This window comes from Toxorhynchites rutilus, chromosome 2, assembly GCF_029784135.1.
Source record: "Toxorhynchites rutilus septentrionalis strain SRP chromosome 2, ASM2978413v1, whole genome shotgun sequence".
In the NCBI taxonomy this organism is placed as follows: Eukaryota; Metazoa; Arthropoda; class Insecta; order Diptera; family Culicidae; genus Toxorhynchites; species Toxorhynchites rutilus.
Window position 1 is genome coordinate 2,739,197 of NC_073745.1, and position 13,039 is coordinate 2,752,235.

The following is a 13,039-nucleotide window of genomic DNA, read 5'->3' on the forward strand; positions in this document are numbered from 1 at the left end:
TTGCTGTTACACTTAAACAAACTCTCGCAACTTTTTCTCTTTTCTTTTATTCAATGTTTCTTTTTAGTCCAAATGTCTCTATGTCTCAAACTTCTACTCTTTCTCTGCGATCAATTGTTGCTCTTTCAATTTTCACTTTGACTTTCAACTCTCTACACTTGATTTCCTACTATCTACTTTATACTTTGTTCTCTCTTCTCTCTACTCTCGGCTCTTTATTTTAAACTCTACTCTTCATTGTCTGCTTTCTACTCTCTACTCTCTGCTCTCTACTTTCTCTCCACTCTCTACTCTCTCTACTCTCTACTTCCTCTACTATCTACTCTCTCTACTCTCTACTTTCTCTAGTCTCTCTACTCTCTACTCTCTCTACTCCCTACTCTCTACTCTCTACTCTCTATTCTCTACTCTGTACTCTCTCTACTCTCTCTACCTTTTCTACTCTCTACTCTCTCTACTCTCTACTCTCTCCTCTCTACTGTCTCCTCTCTACTCTCTACTCTCTACTCTCTCTACTCTTTACTCTCTCTACTCTCTACTATCTCTACTCTCCCTATTCTCCCTACTCTCTACTCTCTCTACTCTCTATTCTCTCTACTCTCTACTTTCTCTACTCTCTACTCTCTCTATTCCCCCTACTCTCTACTCTCGACTCTCTCTACTCTCCCTACTCTCTACTCTCTATTATCTCTACTCTCGGTACTCGCTACTCTCTCTACTCTCTCTACTCTATACTCTTCACACTCTCTACTCTCTACTCTCTACTCTTCCTACTCTCCCTACTTTCTAATCTCTACTCTCTACTCTCAACTCTCTCTCTATTCTCTCTACTCTCTACTCTCAACTCTCTCCCTACTCTCTACTCTTCCTACTCTCTACTCTCTCTACTCTCAACTCTCTACTCTCTACTCTCTCCACACTCTCCCTACTCTCTACTCTCCCTAATCTTTACTCTCTCTACTCTATCTACTCTCTACTTTCTCTGCTTTCTACTCTCTCTACTCTTTACTCTCTCTACTCTCTACTCTCTACTCGCTACTGTAAAAAAAACGCACACACAAACACATACACGCACATGCACACGCAAACGAACACATGCAGACGCGCACACTCTCTCACACAAAAGCACACCGCAGCTGCTCACTGCTCACTCTCTCACTCTGTTTGTGTTTACGTCAAGAATACGACCATTTACGACCGTTTACGACTGTTCACGACGACCGCGCTTTATTTTTTAGCGATTTTATTTATAGTAAGAAGATTACTCAACTGCAAAAACGTTCCAATTTGAGTTTGCTATAGAAGCCTGACCTATGGGGTCTGACCTATCTTCCACATTGTTGGGAATGTGTTTGCAGCTTAGTTATGACCAAAAGATAGAGTTAATGTTGAGAAATCGATGATATCACATACACCCCTTTCATTTTGAGCTCCTCATATGATATATATTTTATAATCATCGTTCATGAGCATCTTATAGGTGACCTAAATCGTTACTATTTGCGGGTTCTACACAACTTGATCGAAAAAACCTCTTGGATTGCATTTCTATCCGCGACTCGCTTCCTGAACGAAACGAAAATGCCGTTTCAGAACAAATTGTGACGGGTGATGATGGAAATGGAAAATGGATACAACAATGTTGAGTGACACAAAACTTGAGTTAAGCGAAATAAACCACCAAAATTGGATAAATGTATGTCTGTCTAAAAAAATTATGCCTTCGTTTTCCCAAAAATTGGCACGAACTTTCCGGACAACCCGATATGAGCTATCCTGATTTCTTCCTAATTTTTTGAAATTTTAGTTGGCAACCCTGGTCACGATCATGAGGGAATATTGATCCTGCTAACTACCGGAAAAGAGGAATCACCCGACGTTCAACTCGGTTGAAAACACTGCGTCCTGGAACATTTGTAGCAACGAATGATTCAATTCATTGAAATGATGACTAACGGAATTGTATGTCGATTTAAAACAATTCACCCTTTTAACATCGAGCCCATGAGAAAATACGTTCGAAGAACAGTGCTTTCCTGAACAAACTGCAACGTACATTGGACCACTGTATTGAACTGCTTCAGCATGACCAACAACAGACGGAATAAGCTGTAAATCCAGTTTTAGTTAAAATTAGACATATGATGATGAAATTTGTAATTTTGGGTAGCTCCCATTTCGTTTGAAAAGTTTTGCTTGCTCTATATCTCGAATACGCAAAAAAGAATATTTCAATATTTGTAAATTTGTTTATTCGTAACAAATTTTTGCAAAATTACTTGATTCACCGATTGTATTTTGTGGGCCAACTTCAGCTGCATTGTACTCTGTGTGGAATTAGTTTCTTCACCGATTAATATTTCTTCTGTCGTATCCCACATTTCAGACCGTCTCTTCTAACAGAGAGTTTTCATTCGCAACAGAATTATGTTCGAAGAAAATCGTCGCTGTTTTAGAATACTGTGGCTTTTCGGGCTCGACTCTATAGACAACTGCTAATCACTCACTTGAGGTATGAGTGTTGTGCTCATAAGCCCACTTTTGTATCTGTTTAACAAGAGTTTCATGGATGTGGGAATGGTTTCTGCTTTGAAAACTCTGTCCTGGACATTATCAACGTATTTTCTACATATTGGGTTCTTGAATGAATTCTCGTTATTTTCAACGCGAATTTCGCGCGTTCAATTGAGTATGGTTAAGCATCCGAAGTAAAGATATGAAGATATTTTTTTTTAATAAATTTATTTATTTAAGGCTCATTAGCATTTTTTAGCTGTAACAGAGCCGAATTTTTAATCGTGTACATGTCACATGGTTATCATATCTATAATTAGCACATTACACAGTTGCCATTCGCCAGTATTCCTTCTATACCATTGCATATGGTACATTCAGTAGCCATTTAGGCGTAAGGGTATTCTTTCTTCTTCCATTATCCAGTTGGACCACCGGACAGCGGAGACAGTTGTTTGATCATTGTTGAGTTATTTATAGAACAGTAGCCCGATGTGTCTGGCAGAGCAGAGCAGTTGTATGGATGAATCGATCTTATTTCGACCGTGGATCGATCTCCATCGCTGATGATTGTTGCGTGGACGTAGCTATTCTGTAACAACACAAAGATGGTCAATGAGGGCCCTGAGTCTTGAACTCACGATCGATCGCTTACTAAGCGAACGCGCAACCAATGTGGCTACGGAGACCCCCCGAAGATAAGATATGATATAGGAGATACGAGAATATAATATGAGATATCATATTGTCATATCGTCTGAAATTCGGTGGGAATATCTATAGAAGATGAGTCAACCTAATAGAGAAAAAAATGTAAATGGGAGGAGGAAATATCGTTACATCGTAGAGATTTCGAGTGATTTGATCGGAATTGTATGTTGATTTAAAACAATTCATGCTTCTGCGTGTTTGTTTTCAGCCACATCCAAAGCCATTCAGAACCTTCATGCTTCAAAGAACCGTTAATATCTGATGTTTCATTCGTTCGATAACTCGCAAGTAGATCGGACAGGTTTTCGAAACGATCCAACAAAGGTGTTTTTTTCCACATCGAATCAGACTGTGTTTTTTTTCATCGATTGCGCTTGCGAGTAGAGCGAAGCTCAAAGTGGTGCGCGACCGAGACGCAGGGGATACAATTCAGACAGATTCATCACACACGCCAAACAGCAGCGGCAAGTTTAAGTTTATTTTTCTTTTGTCCTCCTATCATTCCTTCTACCATCTGTGCTCGATTTACACCATTGTTCATCTGTGTGTTTACCAAATCGGCAAACGTTGGCATTAGGGGTGTCTATTTTTTCATGGTTACATTACCGTTGAAATTTTATTGGAACTTTTTTTCATTTTAGAATTTATATATATAAAATAAATTAATATAAATATTATCCGCAGCATAACCTTATATTTTTTTTTTACTTATTCATTTTGATAATTATTATATTCTGTTCATATCGAACAGTTGGCCGATTTTTCCAATATGGCTGAGGGCGGAAAGGACCCCCCGTTGACGCAATTGAATATTTCTGATACCGAACCTCCTCCTGAAGAGCAGGAGGATGAAGCAGAAATTGAGGTAGAAAATTCTGTTTACGAAGTTGATAGTTCCGAAGATGAGGAAATCGACGAGAAACAGGATTTTCGTCCTAAAGAATACCCTGAAGGCTCCAAAGGCCCATTCATTGTATACTTCAGACGAAAATCCAAACCTCTCAATGTCATTCGCATCTCGAAGGAACTAACTCAACATTTTTCTGACGTTACCGAAATTACACGGATGGGGCCAGACAAACTACGAGTTGTCGTCTCAAGCAGGACCCAAGCGAACAAAATAACGCGCTGCGACCTCTTTGCGATTGAGTATCGTGTATACGTACCCTGTTGCAACGTCGAAATAGACGGCGTAATAACCGAAAAGGGTTTGACCCGAAAAGAGATAATCGATGGTGTCGGTCGCTTCAAGAACTCCACACTAAAAACTGTGAAGATTCTTGCATGCGATCGACTGAAAAATGACAAAAGAATTCTCAATCGGACAAACTCTTTTCGTGTGACTTTTGAGGGTTCCGCCCTTCCAAATTACGTTGCAATAGGGGCACTTCGTTTACCTGTTCGATTGTTTGTACCCCGGGTAATGAAATGCAACAAAAGTATGCAACTCGGTCACACGGCCGCCTATTGTTGCAATAAAAAACGTTGCGCAGATTGTGGAGAGAGCCATGATGAGAATCCTTGCGCGAAAGAGCACAAGTGTCTTCATTGCGGCGGGACTCCTCATGATCTTATTCAATGCCCGGTGTACAAACAACGAGGGGAAAAACTCAAGCGTTCCTTAAAGGAACGTTTCAAGCGGACTTTTGCAGAAATGCTTAAGAGTTCCGTGCCAACGACACAGGACAATCCCTACTCCATTCTGCAGAACGACGAGCCTGTTGCTGACGCTCCCAATGCCGGATGTTCCGGTACATCGCAGGGTGCCATCAGGAAAAGAAAAATTACTTCTTTTCCATCACTCCCCAGAAAGAATACTGAAACTTCCCAAGTTGGAATGAAGCCTCGAACTGAACGTGCTGAGAATAGGCCGAAGCAAGTACCTCCCGGTTTACGTGGTCATGCTACCAACCAGGGGTCCTCAGCACTTCCCGGAACAACAACGAACACGTCTGTTCCATTTTCGCGGTCGAAGCAACAGCCACTACCTGACCTGCTTGCGCTTTCTGACCTTGTGGATAACATTTTAAATGCTTTAAATATAAATGATCCTCTTAAAAGCATAGTATTATGTTTGCTTCCGGTTGTGAGAACATTTTTGAAAGAAAAATGTGGCTTTTTAGCAGCGTTCATTTCCCTCGATGCCTAATTCAGCGCAAGAGGTCAAGGATTTGACCACTGTCATACAGTGGAATTGCAGAAGCATCATCCCTAAACTAGACCAATTTAAATTTTTAGTTCACAGTTCTAACTGTGATGTATTTTCTCTCTGTGAAACATGGCTTTGTTCAGCCGACGAACTGAATTTCCACGATTTCAACATTATTCGCCTAGATCATAACGACTCGTTTGGTGGCGTACTATTGGGGATCAAAAAACGTCACTCCTTCTATAGAGTCACTATCCCATCGATTACAGGCATTGAAGTTGTCGCTTGCCAGATACAAATCAATGGCAAAGAATTCTGCATTGCTTCGATATATATTCCTCCCAGGACTACGGTAGGCCGCCATCAGTTCTTTGATATTATCGAGGCATTGCCGGAGCCGCGGTTAATCTTAGGTGACTTCAACTCTCATGGAACAGCATGGGGGTCACTCTACGATGACAACCGTGCCACGTTGATTTATGATCTGTGCGACAACTTCAACATGACAGTTTTAAATACTGGGGAAGCAACTAGGATAGCCAACCCTCCTGCACGGGCAAGCATGCTAGACATATCTCTCTGCTCTTCTTCATTATCCCTGGATTGCACATGGAAGGTAATCCAAGATCCCCACGGTAGTGATCACCTACCAATAATTTTATCGATCGCCAATGAATCAAAATCTAGTGAGTCAGTCGATATTGCGTATGACCTCACGAAGAATATTGACTGGAGAAAATTTGCAGAATTAATATCTGAAGCAATCATTTCGATGCATGAACTTCCTCCCCTTGAAGAGTATAATTTTATATCAAGTTTGATTTACGATAGCGCACTTCAAGCTCAAAAGAAACGTGTACCGGCTACCACTTTCCGACGTCGTCCTCCATCACTTTGGTGGGACAGGGAGTGTTCAAAGGTCTACCTTGAAAAATCATCCGCTTTCAAAAAATTCAGGAAAACTGGATTAGTGGAATGGTTTCGAAAGTACCAAGCTCTAGAAGCCAAACTAAAAGGTCTGATTAAAGCAAAAAAGCGTGGATATTGGCGGAAATTCGTCAATGGTTTGTCAAGGGAGACCGCTATGAGTACTCTTTGGAATATGGCTAGGAGAATGCGTGGCTGGAACCATACCAATGAAAGCGAGGAATACTCTGACCGTTGGATTTTCAAATTTGCAAGAAAGGTTTGTCCCGATTCCGTTCCTGCACAAAACGTCGTACGCGACATTCCGCTCCAAGGCGATTATGAGAATTTTTCGATGGTAGAATTCTCAATTGCACTTCTCTCATGTAACAATTCAGCTCCGGGGTCGGACAAGATTAAATTCAACTTATTGAAGAATCTTCCCGACTTGGCAAAATAGCGTTTGCTGAACTTGTTCAACAAGTTTCTGGAGCTGAATATAGTCCCGCATGACTGGAGACAAGTGAGAGTGATAGCCATACGGAAACCCAACAAGCCGGCTTGCGATCACAACTCGTATAGGCCGATTGCAATGTTATCCTGTATTCGTAAATTGTTAGAGAAAATGATTCTACTTCGTTTGGACAAGTGGGTCGAAACGAACAATTTGCTGTCAAATACGCAGTTTGGCTTCCGCCGAGGTAGAGGGACAAATGATTGTCTCGCGCTGCTATCTTCTGAAATCCAAATCGCATTTGCTCGCAAAGAACAAATGGCTTCCGTTTTTCTCGATATCAAAGGGGCATTTGATTCAGTTTCCATGGAAATTCTCTCAGAGAAGCTTCATAATCGTGGACTTTCACCAATTCTGAATAATTTCCTGTACAATTTACTGTCAGAAAAGCACATGAATTTCTCTCATGGCAACTCAAAATCTTCTCGTTACAGTTTTATGGGCCTACCGCAAGGCTCCTGCCTAAGCCCCCTCTTGTACAGTTTTTACGTCAATGATATGGATGATTGTCTAACTAGAGACTGCACGCTGAGACAACTTGCAGACGATGGAGTTATTTCCATCACGGGTACTAATCCCGTCGTTCTGCAAAAGTCGTTGCAAGATACCCTGAACAATCTGTTCACGTGGGCCCTCATGCTGGGTATCGAATTCTCTACGGAGAAAACTGAAATGGTCGTTTTTTCTAGGAAGCACGAACCCGCCCAATTCCAGCTTCACCTATCCGGCAAAACGATCCAACACTCTATGTTTTTCAAATACCTGGGTGTATATTTTGATTCTAAATGTACCTGGGGGAGACACATTGCGTATTTGAAACAGAAATGCCAGCAAAGAATCAATTTTCTCCAAACAATAACCGGAACATGGTGGGGTGCCCATCCAGGAGATCTCATTCAGTTGTACAAAACAACGATATTGTCAGTGTTAGAATTTGGCAGTTTTTGCTTCCGATCAGCTGCCAGGATTCATATTCTCAAGCTGGAGAGGATACAATATCGTTGCTTGCGTATAGCCATGGGGTGTTTGCATTCGACACATACGATGAGTCTCGAAGTTTTGGCAGGAGTACCCCCGCTTACTCTTCGGTTCACAGAATTATCCTACAGATTTCTCATCCGTTGCAAGATCATGAATCCATTGGTGATTGATAACTTCAAAAATCTACTCCAACTGACTCCTCAGTCAAGTTTTATGTCTTTATACCATGAGTACCTTACCCACGACGTGCACCCTTCATCAGGCATCTCCAACCAAGTTTGCTTCCCATACTTTTGCAATTCCTCTGTCATTTTTGATCTGTCCATGCGACAAAAAATCCATGGAATCCCAGATCATCTACGCTCAGATTCTATTCTGCCGATATTTTCGGCAGAATATGGGGGCATAGTTAGATCTGATTAAATGTTCTTTACTGACGGTTCATTCATAAACGGGTCCACTGGCTTTGGCATCTTCAATGAAAATTCCAGTGCCTCTTTCAAACTCAAAGATCCTTGTTCCGTGTATGTTGCTGAACTGGGTGCGATATACTATGCACTGGGGATCATTGAAACATTGCCCATCGACCACTATTTTATTTTTTCAGACAGTCTCAGCTCAATAGAAGCAATCCGCTCAATGAAAGTTGATAAACGCTCATCTTTTTTCCTAACAAGAATAAGACATCTATTGAGTGTTTTGGTCGAAAAATTATTCAAGATTACCTTAGCATGGGTTCCCTCTCATTGCTCGATTCCGGGGAATGAGAAAGCGGACTCGCTAGCTAAGGTGGGCGCTTCAGAAGGCACACTTTTTGAAAGGCAAATTGCCTATAATGAATTTTTTCACATTCCTCGTCAGGACACACTCGTTAGTTGGCAGCGCATGTGGAGTGAAGATGAGTTCGGTCGTTGGTTACACACGATTATCCCTAAGGTCTCGACGAGTGCATGGTTTAAGGGATTGAATATAGGTCGTGATTTCATTCGCGTGATATCTCGGCTTATGTCCAATAACTACAACCTAAACGCGCATCTCTATCGCATTGGGCTCGCAGCAAACAATCTTTGTGATTGTGGCGATGGCTACCACCACATCGAGCATGTTGTCTGGTCGTGTATCCGGTTCCATGCTGCTCGCTCTCAGCTCTCTAGAGCACTGAGAGCAAAAGGCAGACAATCGGATATCCCCGTCCGGGATATCTTAGGTAGCCGTGATCCTGATCTTCTGCTTCATCTATAGCTGTTCCTCAGAAACGCCGATGTCAACGTTTAATGATGTTTCCTTCGTTGTGTCCCCGTTTCATATCCCTCTTATCCGATCGATAAACTTTCACTTAGTCGCGGCAATACATACACACACTCTTTACAGATACACGGGCCAAAGGTTGTGCAGTCCACTGATGATTCAACAAGAGCCAAAGATTGTACCGCTCATGACAACTCTACACGAGCTGATGATTGCGCCGGCTAGTGACCATTCTATCCTGGATTCCTCGAGTCGAGAAAGACGCACCACGCTAGATATGAGGTACAGACTAGGGGGCGTTGCTGATTAATGGTCAGCTGCATCCCAATAGGAAGTATCCCGTGTCGGGCACACGTACAGAGCATTGGAGACAGCAACATCCCAATTACGAGAACACTTGTAATACTAACCTCGAGTCGACCGCGAGTAATCGATTACATATTACTAACATAGATAATAAGAAAAACTGTCAAAATATTGAACTCCGGCCCCGTCAGGCTAACGCCATATGAGCCTTGATAAAAATATATATTTTGGGAAAAAAAAAGCCATTCAGTGTCACAGAGTAACGAACCCACCTGAATCCTCACTTTTTGTTCATTCAACATAAGAACAAGAACACAGGTTGACCTCGCCACAGATTTTTCTTCCAGAAAATTCCGACTTTGTCTGTGGATTCAATCTAAGCTACTGGCACGTAAGAATCCTCATCAGAATATGTTCATTAGTAAGATAAAATCTCACAAATTCAACGAGGAAAACGTTCGTTTACACTGCGTTTCTTAGAGTTTCAATCGAGTACTTTTCATAGCTTTCCTACCCATTAGACCGCACTCCTCCCGCATCACAAATTAAAACGTCACACAGCGGGCGAATGCTACTTTCGTAACACGTAACAAGCAGCTTCCACGGCCAAGCAATAGCGCCGCCAGAATCAGATGAGAAGTGGATTCATCTCACGCCAGCTCCGATTCCCCGGCTATGTGTTACAAAATGTGACCACTCTGGCATGAACAAACAGATTCTATTACATGTGCGAATGCCAGACGATTTTGAAAACTGGAACTGCTTCAGCAGTGTTTGTTGATCAGCAGTCATTCTTACGGCCTCATTCGTGTGATTGAATGGAGAGAAATGAAAGAATAGAATATTTTGTTTTGCAATCCTGGAAGGCAGTGATGTCCCTGATAATCGGACTGGATTCGATTTCGTCGAAGATTTGGCATCACTTCCAGGAAACCCTACCGTCCACCGCACAGACCACTTGTTGATTTCGAATCTCGGTGCCTCGTCGCATGAATCTTAACCATGCAAAAGGGCATTCAGTGAGTAAGCAACATTCTCAGTTGCTGTGGAGAGAGAGAGAGAGGGGGAGAAAACCACCTGAAAAAAGGTAATTCGATCCGTTTATATTATTTCTTCATAATTTTGCCCCATTCGTTGACGGGCCAACGGAGGTTTCATCAACGTAAAATCACGCATGCACACAGAAACTAAACCTCAGCCTCGGTAACTGTGACGATAATATTGATGTGATTCTTCCCGCGCGGACAGACTTTGTATCGGGTTTCTTTTTGTTCTAGATTTGTCACCTGTAACATCTAAGTTTCATTTAAACCCACTTCTTCACATCGAGCTCACCGCAGTCGACGATTGGCGGCGGTCTGGCCTACAACTCGTTTTCGGATACACAATCCGGTGCTGGTCGGTTTGCTTGTCGGAGCGCTTGGCTGGAAATAGTGATACAGCATACTACGAGTGAATAACAACCAAGTGCACACGCCTTTAGGATTCTTTCTTATAGGAAGTTTCTATCACAAAAATATTTATTACTTTTTCATCGAGAACTTTACACTCCTTCAACGATACCTTAATTCCAATGGATGGTTCAACACTTCCGATAGTTTTGCGTGTGTTTGTGTTTATGAGTGTTAAATTATTTTTGATTTTTACTCACTTTCAGTTAATAGGTTTTTTTTCTGTTTTGATTATTGAATTAAAACTTAACACTAATATTATTCGATGACAATAATAAAAAAAAAATCAGAGACACTATCAAAACGCCTTCCATTCGCGGTTATAAAAAAAGAAAATTACTTTCTGCCCTCTCTACATGATTTGTTACTATTCAGTGTGAAAAAATAAAACTATAATATCGAGGTGAAGAACAAAAACGATCGATTGCCAACATGTTTTTGATTGTTTGATCACAAAAAAATAGTACAAATCAAACGTATTCGAGCGAAGAAAACTGAATGAATTGAACGAACAAAAATAAAACAAACAGGGATCCAGAAATGAAATCTTCGCAAGTACTGACTTCCAAAGGTGAGTAGATTGCGTTCGATACACTCTAGCACCATTCGAAATCAGTACTGGGGTGAAAGATTACTCCTGCTTACTTCTGTAGCTGCTGTAGAGAGATAATAGTAGGTAGTGATTGGGACTGAGAGACGTGTGTGGTGCGGTCGTTGTGCTGAGGATAACGCATTCGGTCGGATTGGTTCGGTCGTGAAGTTGGTTCGTTGCGGACGGACACAGCATGGCAGTGTCAACGGAGTTGGTGTTGATCGTCCAGTGTGCATATTTAAGTTGCTATATTTCATGGAAAACATGAAATCTTTCATTCCGGTATTTGTGTCTTATCTTATTATGTGAAAAAAGTGAAGATATCTGACACGTTACGTATGGGTAAAAGATTGTGATTCAACAATAATGACTGTTTTGTACTGTTGTAGCTCGAGCAGAGCGAATTGCCAAGATAGAATAACATGAAATTCGATCCTTGTGACGTTACAGCTGTTCTGTATCTGAAGTATTTTTCCACAGAAGTTGAATGAATTTTTAGCTTTTTTTAGGGCTGTGCCTCATGCAAAAGAACTGTCGAAAATCAATTAGGGATTGTTGCACTTGACACTCAATGCTACATTCAAGGATAAAGATTAATTGGCATCGAAATGTAAACCAAATACCAATAGGATAGTATCAAGTTCTGTACTTTCCACAGAGCGCGAACAAACTATGAAATCAACTGTATGTATAGGAAAGGGAATGGAGAATGGGCAAGCGCATTCGACTAAAGCTATCATAATCTGATATGCGTTGGTATACCCTTTCGAACTTCTAAGGCAGCCAGTTAAATTCATTAATTGCAACATATATCACCAAATAACATTCTCGATATTATAACATCCTGGACCACAATTACATAAATTGTTAATAGTAAGACCTACACGATAAAGACGTGAATTAGGCTCGAATTGATTGAACTTTGGGGATAATAGAGTAAATCCATCTACCAAGATCATCCCTCCATTGATTTTGCCAACTTATAAATGCTTGTTTGTCGAAAAAATGGAGAATAACTCGTGATATGCATCGACTCACGATGTGAGCTAACGCCGAATTGTAGGCAAAAAGATTGCTCGTTGCGTTGGGGCCATACCCATACCCAGTCTTCAGAAAACAAACGCAGCGCTGCGCTTGAGTTTAATTTTCATCAGCGCGCGTTCAAAGAAAACTCGTATTCTCTCTTGGTGCAAAAAGCACAAAATTCGTAAGCACGACAGCGCAAAATGTACTCGGCGCAGAACTCAGATACTCATTTCTTCTCACTTGTGTGATGCGGGTCTCATTCTATACACACCCGCACATACACATCAAATTCTAGCGCCCGCTTTGTCTTCGTTCGTTCTAAGCAAAGCATTTGAACCGTATACGCTTGTGTGAAGAAAACTATCTCAACAGAGAGAGCAATTCAGATTCAATCGCGCAGTAAAGAAATACGGCGCAAATTTCAGCGTAAAACTCAGCTTAAAATTGGGCGCAAGAACGGCGCTGACAACCAAACAATTCATCTGTGTCTCGGAGGGTGCTCATTCGCCAGAGCGCATGTGTGCACAAGGAGTGGGAGCTCAACTGGGTACAAAAATCTTGTTGCGCATCAGCACCGCGAGTTGCATTCTGAAGACTCTGCCTATACCCATACCCATTTTAGTCGTCAAAGTTTTTAGCAT

At 41.5% G+C, this 13,039-nt stretch overlaps 1 protein-coding gene across 1 annotated transcript in view; it reads right to left on the reverse strand.

Moving 5' to 3' along the window:
• LOC129764256 (dual specificity protein phosphatase Mpk3) overlaps positions 1-9,620 on the reverse strand; it is a 147,884-nt gene extending 138,264 nt beyond the window's left edge. The window contains exon 1 of the mRNA XM_055763175.1: positions 9,602-9,620. The gene's annotated coding sequence lies outside the window, so the exon portion shown is untranslated. The remainder of the gene's footprint in view (positions 1-9,601) is intronic.
• Positions 9,621-13,039: the final 3,419 nt, after the last annotated feature.